The sequence below is a fragment of the Typopeltis vanoorti genome, chromosome 16 (genome assembly GCF_054136105.1).
Source record: "Typopeltis vanoorti isolate ZY-2024b chromosome 16, IOZ_Tvanoo_1.0, whole genome shotgun sequence".
Classification (NCBI taxonomy): domain Eukaryota; kingdom Metazoa; phylum Arthropoda; class Arachnida; order Uropygi; family Thelyphonidae; genus Typopeltis; species Typopeltis vanoorti.
The window spans coordinates 104,573,305-104,592,055 of NC_143564.1; positions in this window are offsets into that span (position 1 = coordinate 104,573,305).

An 18,751-nucleotide genomic window follows, 5' to 3' on the forward strand; every position below is an offset into this window, starting at 1 on the left:
AAGGTCTAATCAGTTCGCCAAGGATCGAAAGTTTTAGATTTTACGATGTCATAGTCGGAAGGAACTTATTATTATTATTATTATTATATAATCCGTCTGGATGCACGTACGTACGCTGTATCGCTGCTCATGGTTTTATAGGTTTAAAGTGTTATTTAACTCATGTTTCTAATTTGAAAGTGCTACTATTTAATTCTACTAGTCACGCTGAAGACAAGTACGTTCAAATTACCAAAATCTGATAAGTAAGATTCAAATTTTCAGTGTTGGAAGTTCATAGAGTGTACTGCAGTCACCAGTCAACGAAGAACAAAGGACAAAGGACGTCGCCATTTTAAAAGTCGCACTATAGTCGCTAACGGGAAGAAAGGCTAAAGATCACCGAGACAGCGAAGTTCAAGCAAAATGAGCTGTAACAAATGCAATAAGCCATTAAGCGATGAAAGGGACGGGCCGCATTGTTCCTGATGTAACAAAAAAGCAACACTTCCACTGTTCAGGGATCTCAGAAAGCACGGAAAGCAAAAGGAGCCGTGAAACGGACCACATGGCGATGTCAACAGTGCCGTGAGAAAACGAAGAACAAAGACCAGACACCAAAGAAAAGAAACGACGCACATCAAGGTAAGCCACTTCCGGATCCTAAAATTACAGATAACTTTGATTCATTTAAACTCATGGTGAAAGACTTATTAAATGCACACATGGACCAAATTAACAAAAAATTCGAGGAGTATGAGCATTACATGCAGTTCAATAACGAGACCTCTGAAAAAATGTAGGAACCGTGCGAGAAATAAAGACGAAATTAACGGTAGCGATAGAAACGCAAGAAACACTCCAACGCGAAAATCAAGAATTGCGGAAAGAAGTAAACACACTCAACTGTCAAATGGAACACATGCTACAAAAAGAAAGAAAAAAAGAACTTCAAATTGAGGGAATAACGAAAGAAAATACAGAAGACTTAAGGAACATAATGCAACTGATTGGCAGCAAAATATGAATTCAAATCGCAACCACAGATATCACCTATATCAACCGAGGCCCACAAAAAATAAAGAGAGACTGCCACCAATCATCGCTCGTTTTACCAACAGAAATCTGAGAAATCTACTACTCCATTCTTACAGCATGCAAGAAAACAAGGCTGACAACAACGATCCTAACTGATAAGAAACTCCTAACACCAATCTATATAACGGAACACTGAACTCCATACTTCAAAAATCTTCTATACCAAGCAAGGAAGACAAAAACAGAGAAAAACTACAAGTTCCCGTGGACAAAGAATTCCCAGATATTTTTGAGAAAGAATGAAAACACTCGAGTATACATAATTACAAGTGAATCCGACTTACACAGCCGACCAATATAAAATACTAACTTTTCACATCTTTAAGAATAAGATTAGAACTCATTTAAAAACTATATAATGGAGATCACAAACATAGGCGAACATATCCAGTCAGACAACATAAACTTCATGGTCTTTGACCATTTGAAGAAATGGTCAGGCAACATTTCCACCAACACCAACTTCACTATCATACACACAAACATAAGAAGTATAAAAAACACTGTCTTACATTGATAACACAGCTCAATTATACCATGATAAACATAGATGCGCTAATATTGACCGAAGTTGCAATAAACGACACAGAAATTTACGCATAGAACATAAATAATTATCAAACCTACAATTTATGTAGACCAAACAAAAGAGGAGGTGGCATTGTGGCATATATCAAAGAAAAATACAATGTGACAGAAAAACAAACTCACTTCGAACATGCGGAAACACTCAATTTTGGAAATCACAAATAGCCACAATAGTATCAAATACACAATAAACACAATATACAGACCCCCCATATACTAATCCACTCTGTTTTCTTCACGAGTTAGAAACATGGCTAAGCGGCATCGAACCACGTACAACACACAGGCTCATCCTAATAGGAGACATTAACATAAATACTCTTGCCCACGCTTCTTCAACCACTAACACATATCTTGATATACTAAGTCAGTACAACATAAACTCTACCATTAACTCCCCAACAAGAGAAGAAATACTCAATAACTCACTAACACAATCATGCAGTGATCATATCAACATACGGGGTCCCATCCCGTATGTTAACGTACGATCGCTACTTTGTCTCAACTTCGTTTTATTATGTTTCCTACCCCCCCCCGTCTCCCATCACCACAAACGTCGACAAAACTCGATCATACTAAAGTGCATTGTCGATAACCAAGTAAAAAATACAGACTGAAATTCCCTACTTAAACGATCCTGTAACATTATAGGAGAATTTTCAACTAAAGTTCACAGAAATATACAAAAAAGCAACAAAACCTACACAAACGAGGCGACAAACAGACAACAATCCATGGATAAATGAAGACATACTAAATACTATTACTGTAAAAGAAAATCTATGGAAAAAACTTAAAAAGTCAGCCAGTAGCACATATTTACAAACCTTATACAAAAACACAAGAAATAAACTAACAACAAAAATTCGTAGGGCAAAAAGACTCTACTACTTCCAAAAATTCATGGAATATAACGACAACATTAAGCAAACATGGGCTACACTCAACGAATTAGTAACCCGAAAAGAGAAAACTTCAGCACAAGATTTTATTGCAAAAAGCTTCTTTGCCAGGACAGGACACAAATCAAGAGGAACTAGCAGACTCATTCAACCATGCTTTCACAAACAACATCAAACAACTCAAAAAAGACAAACTACCAACGATCAACAAAAAACTACCGACACAAAGTCAAGAACAAACGATGTATTTTCCACCCATAACATAACAGGAACTGAAAGAAGCAATCCTACAACTAAAACCAAAGACCACTCCAGGAATAGACAAAATAAGACTCATAGACGTTATAGCACACTTTGAACAAATAAATCCAATACTTTTGAAACTCGTGAACATAATATTCGACATAGGCATTATTCAACAACAACTAAAAACTGCAGTAATTACGCCAATATACAAACACGGCAGAAGAAACGATACTCAGAACTACAGACCAATAGCTACACTACCAGTCATCTCAAAAATTCTAGAAAAAATAACACACACCAGACTACAGAACTATTTACAGAACAGCATAATCTCACAAAACCAATATGGCTTTCAGAAAACAAAAAGCACCATTACTTTATTAGAAGACATCGTCGACACAATAAACAAAGCTATCGACAAAAACAAGTACGTCGTCCTTATACTGCTGGACCTAACCAAAGCATCTGACACACTTGAACATGACATACTACTCACCAAACTATACTCAATAGGTATAAGACGAACACTGCATACATGGTTCAAGAACTACCTCTCAAACAAAACATAAGTAACAAAAATAGGTACATGTCACAGTCGGAGTACACAAGTAAAACACTGTGTACCTCAAGGTGCCATATTATCACCCGCTCTATTCAACATATACATTAACGATGTTCATAACATATCCATAAGAAGTCAAATATTTCAATACGCTGATGACACTGCACTATTAGCAATCCACACAGACATTATCACAGCTCTCTGCAAAGCACAACAAGACCTAAACGAAATCACAACATACTTCCACGAAAACGCAATTCTAATCAACGGCACCAAAACACAGATGTTGATAATACACATCCCAAGAATCATACGCCCCGCATCACTATCGATACATTGTCACACATACCGCTGCATTAACATCAAAAATACCTGCCAGTGTTCCGAAATCAAACCTGTAACACACGCAAAATACCTCGGTCTCTAGATAGATTCCACCCTTAATGGACAAAACATATAGAATACCTACAAAACATATAGAATACCTACACCAAACTCCGGATCATCGCAGCAAAACTCTTCCAAGTTAAAGACATTATTCTACCCAACATAAAAAAAACTCCTATATCACGGTATCTGCGAATCGCTAATCAGATACGGAATAACAGTCTATACAGATACATCAAACAACCACCTAACAAAATTAGAAACACTACACAGGAAAATCGTGTCAACAGTGATCTGGACACCTTACACGCAACAACCAATATCCGACAAGCACATGGCGATACACAGAATTCTGAGCATTAAAAACCTGAAACACTACATGACATTAACAAGGAATTACTTGAACATAACCTATCGAAACAACAGAGACACATATCGTATAACACGACCTACAACAACTCTCTACATCCCCCACACCTTTCAACAACTCATACGGTTCTTTTGTGAGATGGCATCAGATACCCACGCAATTCGACAATCTACCAAGAAAGTTAAAACACCTAGATAACTACAAAACATTAAAAAAACGAACTCTGGAAAATATACCAACAAAGTTAAGAAACCATTAACACTAATATACACATCACAAATCACTAGCATCCATTGCCTACATCCCATACATAAACAGTAGCAACAGCACAAATAGTGAAGGCTAAATCCCACTCTCTTCATAAAAGCTAACCCAAGCTTCGAAGTAGGTGGGATTAACTTGCCTCACTCATCTACAAGTAATCCTTATAAGCAAATGCAGAAATTCGTACGTATAATCACTCTTTCTCAAACTTCAAAAAATAAAATAAAAAATAAAAAATTATACAAAAAATTCTGTATAATCTTCATTGTTAATATTAGAAGAAAAGGTGTTGTAAAAACATAATATAAAGGCAAAAAAGTATTATTAAAAATTTTAATTGAAATCCAATGTAGCAAATGCAGCACTTAGTGCTGAACTCTGTAAAATTATAAGGTGCAATGTCACACAAGATGTTTATTGTATGTATAAATATTTTAGCAATCAATAAATAAATACATATTAAAAAAAATCAACTCTCCTGGAGTCAAAGATTCATCGAGGGAGACAGAAAGAGGCAAGATTAATTGATGAATTAGTTAATTTTACATGTATTAATATCCTGCGCACGTTGATGCATGAAGGCCGAAACATCTGTTTTGAGGGATTGTCGCCTTCATATAATACTGGCTAACTTCTCCAGGAAAGACTTTAAAATTGCAAAGGTTGCTTCCATCCAAAAGAAAAAAAAATTGAGGATTCTTTGTTGCTAGCCATACGCTCAATAAATTTATTGAAAGAGTTTACTTTCGTATAGTTTTAATTTGTACACCCTATAATATTGCTGGTGCATTTAGAGATATCCCAGAGGCGTCGCATAGGAGGAGTCAGGAATATCATCTACTCTTCCAACCATTCGTGAATACTGACAGTTGCCTTCCTACAGGTGTTTATAACCCCAGTTTGATATGCGATACAGAAATTATCCGATTACATTGTGGTGTTGGTATGCGGTTAATATCATCAGTTCGCTCAGTATTTTTCGTTTCTTTCTTTAGGCATTCTGTTTAGCTGATTATTGTAGCGTGAGCAAAAGAATGAGAAAAACGTTTTTTGCAAGGAGACTGGCAAGTGATTGGAATGCATTGCTCAGAAGTGTAATGAACGCGGAAACAGCAGACATTTTTAAGGCGTGGTATGATAAACTGTATGTGTAACACTGGGACCTCCCCTGATGAGTCTTTTGAATCCATGGAAATCTAATATATATATATATATATATATATATATATATATTTTTTTTTTTTTTTTATTGATTTCTGAAATGTTTACACAATTACAATAATCATCTTCAGTGACATTCCAACTTGTAATTTTTACAAAATTCAACACTAAGTGCTGCATATGTGATTCCTTTTCTACATTGCATTTCAATTAAAAAAATGTTTGATAATAATACTTTTTTTGCATCTATATTTAGAACTCGTGTTCTTCTAATATTAACAATGAAAATTACAGGGAATTTTTGAATAATGAATAATAATAACAATAATAGTATGATAATATCTCAGATAATTACATATAATTATTACAGATGATTACTACAGACATTTTTTTTTGCATGTTTACACATCATGTATAAAATAAAATTTTTTCCGTTTTCATCGTACAGAATATTTACATATTTACAATTAATGCATATTACACTTGATGCTCTGTACATTATATGTACGCAGTTTAAGGCACATTATCAGGTTTCATCCTCGAAGCTTATTTGAAAGCTTATCTGAGAATGACACCAGTAGTTATTATTTATTGGTTTGTTTGTTGTGTTGGGAAGTTACGAAATCAAACCGACGTTTAATAGTTTTGATTTCCACTGCAGCCGTTGATTGTGAAATTCGCGCACGCACGCACACGCACACACACACACACACACGCACACACATGATAACTTGGAATGTCTTGATGTGTCGCTGAACTGGAAGCTTGAACGAATATATTGTGTTTCATTAAGTTTGTATGGTATTTGGGGTGCGTGTTTCTTGTTCATAGTATGTCCTTAGAGCTCTTTTCAGGCTATTGTAGTTTGTAAGGTTTCTGTATTCAAAAGGTAATCTGTTTATCATGTCTGGAATGTAGAAGTTTCGTGTGGCCTTTGTTTATTGTATTTATATGTGATATAATTCGTTGTCTGAGGTATTGTTATAAGGTATGTATTTCTGACTGTCCTGTAGTTGGCATCGAAATATAATAATATTCCATTCCATAGTCAGGTCCTATTTAGACAACCTTCTGCGCTGATATATGTTTCCTAGCATCAACAACGTAGGTCTTTTCTAAATACAAGTTCACACACCACGCTTCCATTCTATTAGGCGCAGTAAGCACTGTATAAAGAAAGATGTATCTTCTTCTTTTGTAGTATTATTTTAAAATTTTATTTTAACAAAAGTGTTATCATACCTTGCTGTTCTTCGTTCTTCTTTATTTTATGTATCCATATAAACAAATACATACTAAGATGAAGTTTTGATAACGCATGTTTTGTGATTTGAAAATTATAAAATCATAAATATGAAAATCACATTTATTCAAAAATAATATTTGCATTCCCCCAAAATATATTCATTTTCGTGAATACAAAGCAATCAATCTGGAATAACATTTATTGCAAGTTAATAAATTACATTTTAGTTTCATGTTTAATATATTTTTACGTCTTTTAGGCAACCTGTGTATATCCTTAACTCCGCCATTGCCGGTCCTTAGCCCGGATGAGAAAGGAGGAGGGCTGTACTTGTGGCTAGCATCCATAATATGGAAAGAACATATTGCTACAGAAATCTCAACCATTGTTGGAAAACCGACACAAACCCAAGATGAAGAAGTACTGGGGAAAAGAAGCAAGCCAGTGAAAGCCCCATTGGGGAAGCTGATAGGCAGAAAACTCCAAGAAAAAAACCACTTTAGCCCAAAACGTTTAACCAAAATTGGATGCTGGAATATTAGGACTTTGTACGAAAGTGGAAAAGCTAACTTACTAACCAGATAAATGGAAATATACAAAATAGAAATACTAGGTCTAAACGAGACAAAATGGAATGATAGTGGAGAAATCCAACTAACAACAAACAAATGCATTTTATATTCTGCAAACCAGAATGAAGATGACACACATAGCAAAGGTGTAGTTTTCATGCTAACAACAGAAGGCCACTAATTGAATGGAAACCGGTTTCTGAAAGAATCATCAAAGCTAGATTTAAAACTAAATACAGACATGTGACTATAATAAACATATATGGACCAACAAACAATGCAAAAACCAAAGGGAAAGAAGACTTCTATGACATACTGCAAAAAGAAGTAGATGAACTCAAAAGTAAAGCTATGCTTTTAATTGTAGGTGACATGAATGCAAAAGTAGGAAATAGTAACGTGGGATATGAACGAATAATGGGAAAAGGTTCAGGAAACTGTAACGAAAATGGGGAAATCCTAAAAGACTTTTGCACTTTCAATGATATGATCATAGGAGGAACCGTATTTAAACATAAAGACATCCATAAACAGACTTGGATATCACCTGATAAGAAATCCAAAAACCAAATAGACCATTTTTTAATAAACAGACCTTGGAGAACCTCTTTGATGGGTGTAAGCGTTTGGAGAGGTGCAGATGCCTTTACAGACCACTTATTATTGATTGCAAAAATAAAAATGGAACTAAGAAAAATATTTAAAGGCAAGAACCAAAGAATTAAATACAATATATCCAAACTGAAAAACAAGGATGCAAAAGACAAATATAAAGTAACATTAAGGAATAAATATGGAAGCCTTGTAGAACAGCATAAGGAAATATACATTGAAGAGAACTGGGAAAAAATAAAGAATATATTTAATAGTACCGCCTAAGAAGTTCTGGGATGGCAGAGTAGGAATCACAAACAATGGATCTCTGAAGAAACCACCAAATTATATGAAGAAAGGAAAGCTTTATGGAATACACATCTGCAAAGTACAGAAGAAAACAAAAGAAATACAATAAATGAAAGATACAGGCTTAAAAACGGACAGGTAAAAAAAAGTGCAAGGAAAGATAAAAGAGTTTTCCTGGAGGAAATGTGTAAAGAGGCTGAAGAAGCTCTTTGGGTCAAGTAAATTTGACCCAAAGAGGTTGTTTGAGATAACAAGAAAGCCAGCTGGGAAGAGTTTTAAAAGAGAAGGGCCTGTAAAAAATAAACAAGGAAAGTAACTCACAAATGAAGCAGACATAGAAAAAAGATGGGTAGAACATTTCCCAGAAACTTTAAATGGAGAAATAGAAAACCTAGAACAAGAAATACCAGAAGAAGAAATACTTAAAATAAATACAGGAATTATAACTAAACTAGAAATAACTCATTCAGTAAAGAAAACAAAAAACAATAAAGCAGCTGGGAGTGACAATATACTGGCTGAACTACTTAAAGCAGATATAAACACTACTGTTGAAATGCTACACTTGCTATTTAATCAAATATGGGAAAAGGAGGAATGGCCAGAAGACTGGAATATAGGACTCCTGGTCCTGTATTCGAGTCAAACAACAGCCAAAAAGGGAGATATAATACTTTGTAAAAATTGGAGAGGGATTTCACTTCTAAATGTTGTAAGTAAAGTATTTACTAGAATTTTGCTAGAAAGAATGAAACAAGAAATTGAAACTAAACTGAGGAAAGAACAGGCTGTGTTCAGACCAAACAGATCTTGTATTGATCAGATAATAACATTACGAATACGTTTAAGAGAGATGGTAAATCCCGTATTATTCTACAGCCAGGTACGAAACTCGGATCGAAATCCTAGAGTTTCATGCCGAAAAAACTATCGCCGAGCCCAAGTGTAAGTAATCACTTGGGTTGGAGCAAGCTCCGTCACTGTCCTTAATATTCTCTCATAATGTAAAACGCAGCTCCTAGGAGATGTATTACTGTTTTACATTATGAGAAGAGGTCACTACCCAGACCGGTTTCAACCATTTTTGAATGTAAAAGTGAAACGGGCTCTAAAAATAAGACGATCCCGAAAGATCGCCCAATTTTGCGTTGTTCCACTCAATGACAGGCTCACCCAGTCACCGAGAAGAACTTCTCAGTATTGAATCTACCTAGTGGTAGGCTCACCCAACCACCAAGAGCAGAGCCATAATCTCAAAGGTGGCCCCACTCAGAGACAGACAAAAACCTATCCCCAAGCAGAGCCTCACGGAGCCCCCACCGGTTTCAACCTTTTTTCAATGTAAAAGTGAAACGGGCTCTAAAAATAAGACGATCCCGAAAGATCGCCCAACTCTCCATTGTTCCACTCAATGACAAGCTCACCCTTTCACCGAGAAGAACTTCTCAGTATTGGCTCTACCCAGTGGCAGGCTCACCACACCACCAAGCAGAGCCATAATCTCAACGGTGGCCCCACTCAGAGACAGGCAAAAACCTATCCCTAAGCAGAGCCTCACAGAGCCGCCCACCGGTTTCAACCTTTTGAATAAGTAAAGCCGTCTCTAAAAAAATCGGACGATCCCTAGGCCACTCAATAATGGGCAAAAGACCGTCCATTTCAGCGTTTGCTCCACTCAGTGATGTCCTTCCCCCCCCCCCCACCACCACCGAGCAGAACCGCTCATATTCCGGAGAAAAGCATTCACTGATAATAAAGCCCCTCACCGGGCCGTACCGGAAAACACTTTCCCCGGACACTCAAATTGCTCCCTTAAGGCTAAACCTTAAGAGAGCGAACTCATATTAGCAATAGACTGGCCTCAGTTAAACTTCATTGGCTACAGCATTGCGAGACCGGTTTCTCATAATGTAAAACGCAGCTCCTAGGAGATGCATTGCTGTTTCACGTTATGCGAGAAGGTCACTACCCAGACCGGTTTCAACCTTTTTTTCTAGGTGAAGCAAGGTCCAAAAATAAGACGATCCCGAAAGATCTCCCGAAAGATCGCCCAACTCTGCGTTGTTCCACTCAGTGACAGGCTCACCCTATCACCGAGAAGAACTTCTCAGCATTGGCTCTACCTAGTGGGAGGCTCACCCCCCCCACCAAGCAGATCCATAAACTCATAAACTCAGCGGTGGCCCCACTCAGAGACAGGCAAAAACCTACCTCAAAGCGGAGCCTCTCAAAGCCCGATCCGCCCCGCACCGGTTTACACCATCATTGGGGTTTCATCAGTGAGCAGGTAGACCTGGAATATCAAGGTTTTAAGTGAACCGAACTAACATATACCTCTACTAACGAATTGCTAAACTGGTGTACTTATATATTGTCATTACTATTATAACAAGCCAAAAGGCTATTTTACCGGCGACATAAGTTAAGTTTAAGGGAGATGGTAAATTCCGTATTATTCCACAGCCGGGTACGAAACTCGGATCGAAATCCTAGAGTTTCATGCCGAAAAAACTATCGGCGAGCCCAAGTGTAAGTAATCACTTGGGTAGTACAACACCAGGGCAACTCGGAGCAAAGGTGGTGCAAGCTCCGTCACTGTCCTTAATATTCTCTCATAATGTAAAACGCAGCTCCTAGGAGATGTATTACTGATTTACATTATGAGAGAATATTAAGGACATTGACGGAGCTTGCACCACCTTTGCTCCGAGTTGCCCTGGTGTTGTACTACCTAAGTGATTACTTACACTTGGGCTCGCCGATAGTTTTTTCGGCATGAAACTCTAGGATTTCGATCCGAGTTTCGTACCCGGCTGTGGAATAATACGGAATTTACCATCTCCCTTAAACGTAACTTATGTCGCCGGTAAAATAGCCTTTTGACTTGTTATAGTAGGAACATTAAGAATAATTGTTGAACAGTCAATAGAGTGGCAGAATAGCCTATATTTCGGATTCATCGACTTCGAACGTGCATTTGATAGCATAGACAGAAAGACTATGTGGAAGTTAATGAAGCACTATGGGATTCCTCAGAAAATCATAAATATAACAAAGAAAACTCATGAAAAATACTAAATCCAAATAATAAATAATGGGAAGCTATCAGAACCATTTGCAACAAACACAGGAGTAAGACAAGGATGTATACTCTCCACGACCATCTTTCTGATTGTCATTGACTGGGTGATGATGAAAACATCTGAAGAAAGAATATGCATTCAATGGGATGGTCAAATAAAATCAGTAACCTGGATTTTGCAGACGATATATGCCTTTTAGCACAAAAACATCAACACCTCCAAAAGAAAATAGGTAATTTAAACCAGGAAGCAAATAAATGTGGATTGAAAATAAATCATAACAAGGCCAAAGTAATGAAAATAAACCCCAAACAAGAATTAGTCTTTGAAATACTAGGGAAAACATTGGAACAGGTAGAAAACTTTATCTACCTGGGATCAGTGATTAGCACACAAGGAAGAACCAAAGACGTCATACAAAATAGAATCCAGAAAGCACGGATTGCATTCAATATGATGAAGAAAATTTAGGGGTCCAACAGTGGCGGCCCGTACATAAGCACTGCGACACTGCAGCAGCCCCAAGAAAAAAAATTAAAAAACTAAACTTTGTTTGTGTTTATAAATAATAACAATGCTTACAACATTATATAAATGCAATACAACATGTTAAAGGTTACAGCTTATGTTTTGACATTGATCAAATAGTTAATAATTGGAATTGTTCGATTAACGCTTTAGATTACAAAACAAATGCACTGCGATCTAACGCGGATAGTTTGCGCTTTTCATTTCACAGTTACATCATTCCCAACTGTAACTACTCGAACGGCAGTATATTTTTAGTATGTTTACGACCTCATTTCTGTGAGATATGAAACGTTTATTATTGGTACATGTGCGTGGTGAACTATTTTTTGTAAATCTTATTTTATTTTGTTAAAATAACATATAATTATTTATTTATAATAGATACAAGGCTGAATTATGACGCTGTCACTGTTGAAAATATGAAAAGAATAATATTTTTTCAATTATCGTTACACGAGACAAATGCACTGCGATCTAACGCCGATATTCGTTTGCTTTGTCGTTGCACGTTGCGTCATTAGATACACTGCCGCTTGGCAGCGTATCTTATGCCTGCGCTCGTTATTTCTGTGAGAACTGAAACGTTCATTATTGGCGCATGTTCGTGGTGAACTATTTTTTGCAAATCTTATTTTATTTTGTTAAAATAACATATAATTATTTATTTATTATAGATACAAGGCTGAATTATGAAGCGTGTCACTGTTGAAAATATGAAAAGAATTATATTTTTTCAATTATCGTTACACAAAACAAATGCACTGCGATTTAACGACGCCGATATTCATTTACACTTGTCATTGCTATTTATACGTTGTCTGATGTTTGTTCATGGTGAGGATGAAATATTCTTAATAAAGCAATTTTTAATATGTAAATTTATTTATTAATAAATTCGTTACTGATTAGGAAAAAAAAGGTTTTTTTTTTTTTTTTTTTTTTTTTTTTTGTATATGCAGCACCCGTACTTAAAATTTTCACCGGCCGCCACTGGGGTTCAAAGAAATAAAATTAAAAGACAAAATTAGGCTCTTCAACAATAATGTTAAATGACTTTTACTATACGGAACTGAGACATGGTCACTAACAAAGGAAAAAATAAAATACAAGTCTACATAAACAAATGCTTGAGGAAGATACTAGGAATATACTGGCCAAATAAAATAACAAACATAGAACGTTGGGAGAGAACAGGTCAAACCAGCATCAGAAATGAAATCACTAAAAGAAAATGGAATTGAATAGGTCACACAATCAGGAACCAAGATAAAGAAATAGCAAAAATTGCACTAGAATGGAATCCCCAAGGCAAGAGGAAAAGATGAAGACCCAGGATAACATGGAGAAGAGAACTAGAAATAGAGGCAAGGCAGTGGGACGTTCCTGGAAAGAGAAAAAAGAAGCATTGAATAGAGTCAGATGGAAGTCAATGGTTGAGGCCCTATGCTCCGCAGGGAGCGAAGAGGATAGGTAAGGTGTATATCCTTGGGATAGCACTTCTAGTAACATTAGACTACTAGAACGAAGACCATTGTGAGTTTAGTTGTAGTCGCTGGCTACAGAAACCTTTAAGATACTTTTCATCTGGTTTCCTAGTTTGTTGATCTTTTGAGAAGATACAGATAGGGATTTCAAAAGTAATTTTGGTCTTAAAACCCCCACAGATCAGAACAATAGACTGTGAAACTCACATTATTTCCACAATAACTCAAATTAGGTTCAGCAAAACCTGAACTTAATTACCAGTGACGATTAAGAGTGAATTAAAGTTTATTTCTGATTTACAAAAGTTTGGACTAAATGCATTTTATTTCTTTCTTTTTGGGAATAGAAGGGATAAAATAATTTGGGAATGAAAAGAATAAAATATAGAAAATGAAATAATTAATAAGAGGAAAATATAACTAGAAATGGAAGATAACAGACGTATTTACTTTTTTGGATCTGCGTGCCTTCAATCAGATAAGAGGCTTTGATCTTCTGGACGAAATCAAAACAGGCATCATTAAAATGCTTAATTTCCTGATCACCCATATGAAAAAACAAACAAACCTGGCAGCACTATCAGAACTGTATATCAGGAATATATATCACACTCGCCAGGAGATTAATATTAACTGACTGTTGCCTCTCTACTGAATCTCATGATTTCATAAAACCTTGTCTTTCTATTATGTTTACTTGCAATTGTGTCCCAATTGTCTCATACTGAAGATTATATGAAAGTTGGCCAAAATTAATATTATAATTTATACTATTCGCCAATTATACTATTATAATTGGTCATTATAATAGTATAATAAATAATTACTTATTTTACCTAAGATATCATGGATGTTTGCAATGTCCTTCATTCAGTCATATAAATGAAATATATGCACTCTCCGAATATAAACTACTATACCATGGGAGAAGCGGTCTCCATTAGGTTGTTCGAGAAGCCTTCTTTAGTAATGGTTGAGATTAGAGGCAATTTTTTTATGTTGGGCCCATACACGAAAGGTTTGTTGGTCAACCTATATGGTAGTACTATGTATGGGAAGATAATGGGGAAATGAGGAACTTGTTCGCCTTAGATGTGAAGGGTTATACATTGTATTCCTTGGAAAACACATGAGAGGGGAAGGATGTTCCAGAATACAGCAGGAGCAGTAGTAGTAGTGATTAAAGAGGAAAAAGAGAAACTTATTCTGAGTATGGAGTTTGACACTGTGAACGGATGGTTGAGTCGCAGATGCACATGTTTCAATGGATTTGGTAGAGAGAGAGAGATGATTGATGATAGTTCTGATTAACATTAAGCATGGAAATATTGATAGAAGATGCCTACAGTAGATACTAGATGCCTGTGTGAGAGTAATTGGAGTGAGTGGATAAGAGATCAGTTGTTAATCAGTCTGAATGCTCTCTTCTATATTGCGTCGAGTATTTTTATGCAGCTCTTAGGGACATCTCCTCAGATGTGCTTCGATGGATGGGCGGATTTATGATTTGTAGAGTTAATAGCTTTTCGTTGGTAAAGTGACGCCTTGAACGAAAGAGGAATCCTAATTTTTTGGATGCAGAGGATTGGTCTGGTTTTTTGAATTTACAAAGCTATTATTATGCTTATTACTTGCGTGTATTCTAATGACTAGTTTGCCTGCTTTTCGGGATAAAAACCGAGTTTCAGGGAATAAAAACCCTGTTACCTCCGTATGATGCCTAGGAGATAATGCTTGTAATGTGTTTATGCCAAGAGAGTCTTGATGTTAAGGCATTACTAAGGAGTGAAATCTCCTCTTGATTAGAAATTTCAATGCTGTCAAAGATAAGTCTGGAATAATATCTCTTTTTTTGTGGTAAATAAGGCAGAACTGTGTTTTATTGGGGTTGAAATTCACAAGATTATCCGAGCTCCATAGAAGAATGGTTTGGATATCAGAATGTAGGCTTGCAGGAGTTATTACTATGTGAGTTGTGATGGTTTGTTTGGTTCAGAGTTTGTCGAGTGAGAAGGACGAATGTAGTGGACTGTCGTCGGCAAAACTGTGTACTGAATTGTACGTCAATTGGATCAGATCATTGTTGTATAGAAGAAACAAGGTGGGTAGTAACCTTGTGGAACCCCAGCATTAGTTGCATAGTTATAAGATAGGGAACAGTCAACCATCACACTCAATGTACGTCCAGTGAGAAAAATGGCGACGCGGTTGAAGAAATCGCGGGAAAACAGAAAAATGATGGACGCTTACTCAATAGGCCTTTGTGCCAGAAAAAGAAACGGGCATCTCATAATAAAGACATAATTGAAGTTCTTGAGAAAAAGACGTTTTCTTTATTTTATTTTTCTCTTTCTCTTAGTCAGTCTGCCCATGGTTGAAGACTTTTGACTCGATGTTTTCTTCGTCTGTGTCAGTACGTCTGCCTTCTGTCATTTTTAAGTGTATCCTCCTTAGTCCAGTCCAATAAGAACAGTAATTTAATCTAGCCAACTCCCATGGGCTTACCTCTTCTTCCAGCTCCTAGAATCTTGTCCTGCATGAAGAAGTTTTCAATGTTTTATCATTCTTTTTGAAATCTGACGAAAATACCTGAGGATTCGTCTCTCCACCAGGTTGCAGAGCTGCATTTCAAGATTCAATTGATTTCTAACGTTGGTTGGTTCTTTTCTCTCTCCAAAGAACTCGAAATATTTTCCCTGCCTATATTTCAAAAGCATTGATCTTTTAATTTCAATTCGTCTTCTTACTTCTCCTTATGACTCCCGTTTGCAGAGAGGCAGTAAGCGCAGAAACAGTAGATAAACTGATAAACTATAGCTATGTTAGTATGCATTTCTGAAGTTAAAAACAAACAAAAAAAACCAATTCGCTAACCCCTTTTGTTCCCCTATACTATAGGAGTGTTCAACCCGTCGATCGCAATCAACCGGTCGATCGCGGAGCGATTTTTGGTCGATCTCTTGTGTATTCCTCCTTACTTACAAATTTAATTAAAACTGAAAACATAATATTTTATTTATCATTATTTTGTATTATTTTTAATTCGCTTTAAGTGTATTACTATTGTTTATTTATTTTTCGTTAAAATTGTCAAATCAGTAATTTTCTTATAAGTCCAGGTAAATGAATTAATTTGGATCAGTGGAAGTCAAACAGCGAGCCGAGTGAATACGATTATAAGCAAAAGTGTAAAAACTCGATTGTAGCTTAAATATTAAATAATCCAAAGCACATTACATCGATTTTTTACTTAGGTTAAGTCCCATGTGCACATTGTAAAAAAATAAACTTTGTTTGTCTCGGTATAGTTTGTATTAGATGTTTTTGTAAATAACTCTTTTGAAGCTAACTGTATATACTGCTTTAATAAGAATATGTTAGAGTGTTAAAAACAAAGGCAATGTTTTTGTCGCCGAAGCTGTACATGGCGGCATTAGAAAGATTGTTATTGAAACTTGTATGTATGAGAAAGGCTTGCAGGCTCTAAGTGTAAACATCTCCGAAGTCAGTCAGAAAGAGTTCAAACAACTTTCCGATGTCCGGCAACTTATAATCAAAAGAAAGCGGTGGAGAACAAAAGGCGTGCCGAACTTGAAACTTATAGATGAAAGACTCGTTGGGTGTTGCCAAACTTCATGCGAGGTCTCAGAGGAGGCCTAATAAAAAGGGACTGAAGCAAGCAGAAGGGGTTCTGGTTCCAGTATTGCTGTCAGAGAGGAGGCGCCGTCACATAGACTGCCCGGATCCACGTTGCTTGAGAGAGGAGTTTCCCACTTCCAGAAAGGAGCTTCTTGATTCGAGACGTCGCTAGAGAGAGAGACTACTTCTAGGCCGCAGACAAGGTTTCTAATTGCCGAAAGGAAGAGTTTCAATTGCTAGAGAAAAGTTTCCAGGCCAGATTAATGTCAGACATTCACCATTGTGTTGCGTTTTCATTGCAATTTGACGAATCAAACGACTTCACTGATATTGCTCAGTTAATGGTATTTATTCGCATGGTATTTCAAGATTATTCAAACAAAGAAGAACTTTTGAAAATTATACCATTATTGGGAAGGACTAGGGGAGAAGACATTTTTTCGGCATTTGGTGAATTTGTGAAACAACACAAACTTCTGCTTTTTAAAATTGTGTCTATTACTACTGATGGTGCTTCTGCAATGATAGGTAATAAATCAGGCTTCATTTCATTATGTAAAAACGATGACAAATATCCAGATTTTTTAACATACCACTGTATTATTCACCAACAATACTGTGTTGTAAACGACTAAACACAAAAGATGTTTTGGATATTACATTTAAAATTGTAAATTCTGTTCGAGGAAAAGCCCTGCAACAGCGGTTATTTAAATTACAGGCAAATGATGATAAGGAACTTCTGTTGTACAATAATGTTCGCTGGCTCAGCAGAAGTCAATTTTTTAGAAAGATTTCTTGTATTAATTAACGATATAAAAATTTTTCTTGATGAAAATGAAGATATTTATCCACAATTGAGTGATAAACGATGGTTGTTATACTTATCATTTTTAGTAGATTTCTATACGAAGTTAAGTAATTTAAATTTAGAGTTAGAAGGTAGAGATAAAAATTTAATTGACATGTTAAGTTCAATAAAAACTTTCCAACAATACTTACTTTTATTAAAGAAAAATATAAATGATTGCGAATTTAGACAGCTCCCATATTTATTAAAATTTTTTGAACAAAATCAAGAAATGCTTTTCTATTTATTCGTGAAATAGAATTAGTTGAGGAAGAAATAAATTCAAGATTTAAAGATTTTAACAAAACTGAAATGATTTTATCTTTCATCAATAATCCATTTCAAGAAAACTTGAACATCACAGACATTTCCAATAAAATTAGTGGGCTGTTTGATACAAACCAAGCTGAAGTAGAACTTGAGATAGTAAACATTCAGAATAGTTTACATTTAAAATCAATAAACAATGAAGTCATTTGGAAGTATGCATATTAAAAATTCCCAATATGAACTGATATTGGGCGAAAACTTCTGTCGTGTTTCGGATCGACATACTTGTCAGAATCCGCTTTTTGAAATATGACCGTCATAAGAAATCCAAATTACAAATGATCATTTGGATAATTGTCTGTGATTGACCACTTCTTCATATCAACTTGACTATGAAAATACTGCGAGGTCCAAACAATGCCATATTTCACATTAACTTTTTTTTTTTTTAATCAACCAGCATTTCCTGTAACTTGTGAGTTTGTAATCAATCTGTTGTTTTTTCTAACTTTGGTTTTCCAAAATTAGCTCGCGTAGTAAAACAGTTTGAATACCACTGCCCTATAGGGAGCATTAAGAATTATATCTAAGATCAATTTTTCAAAAATGGAGC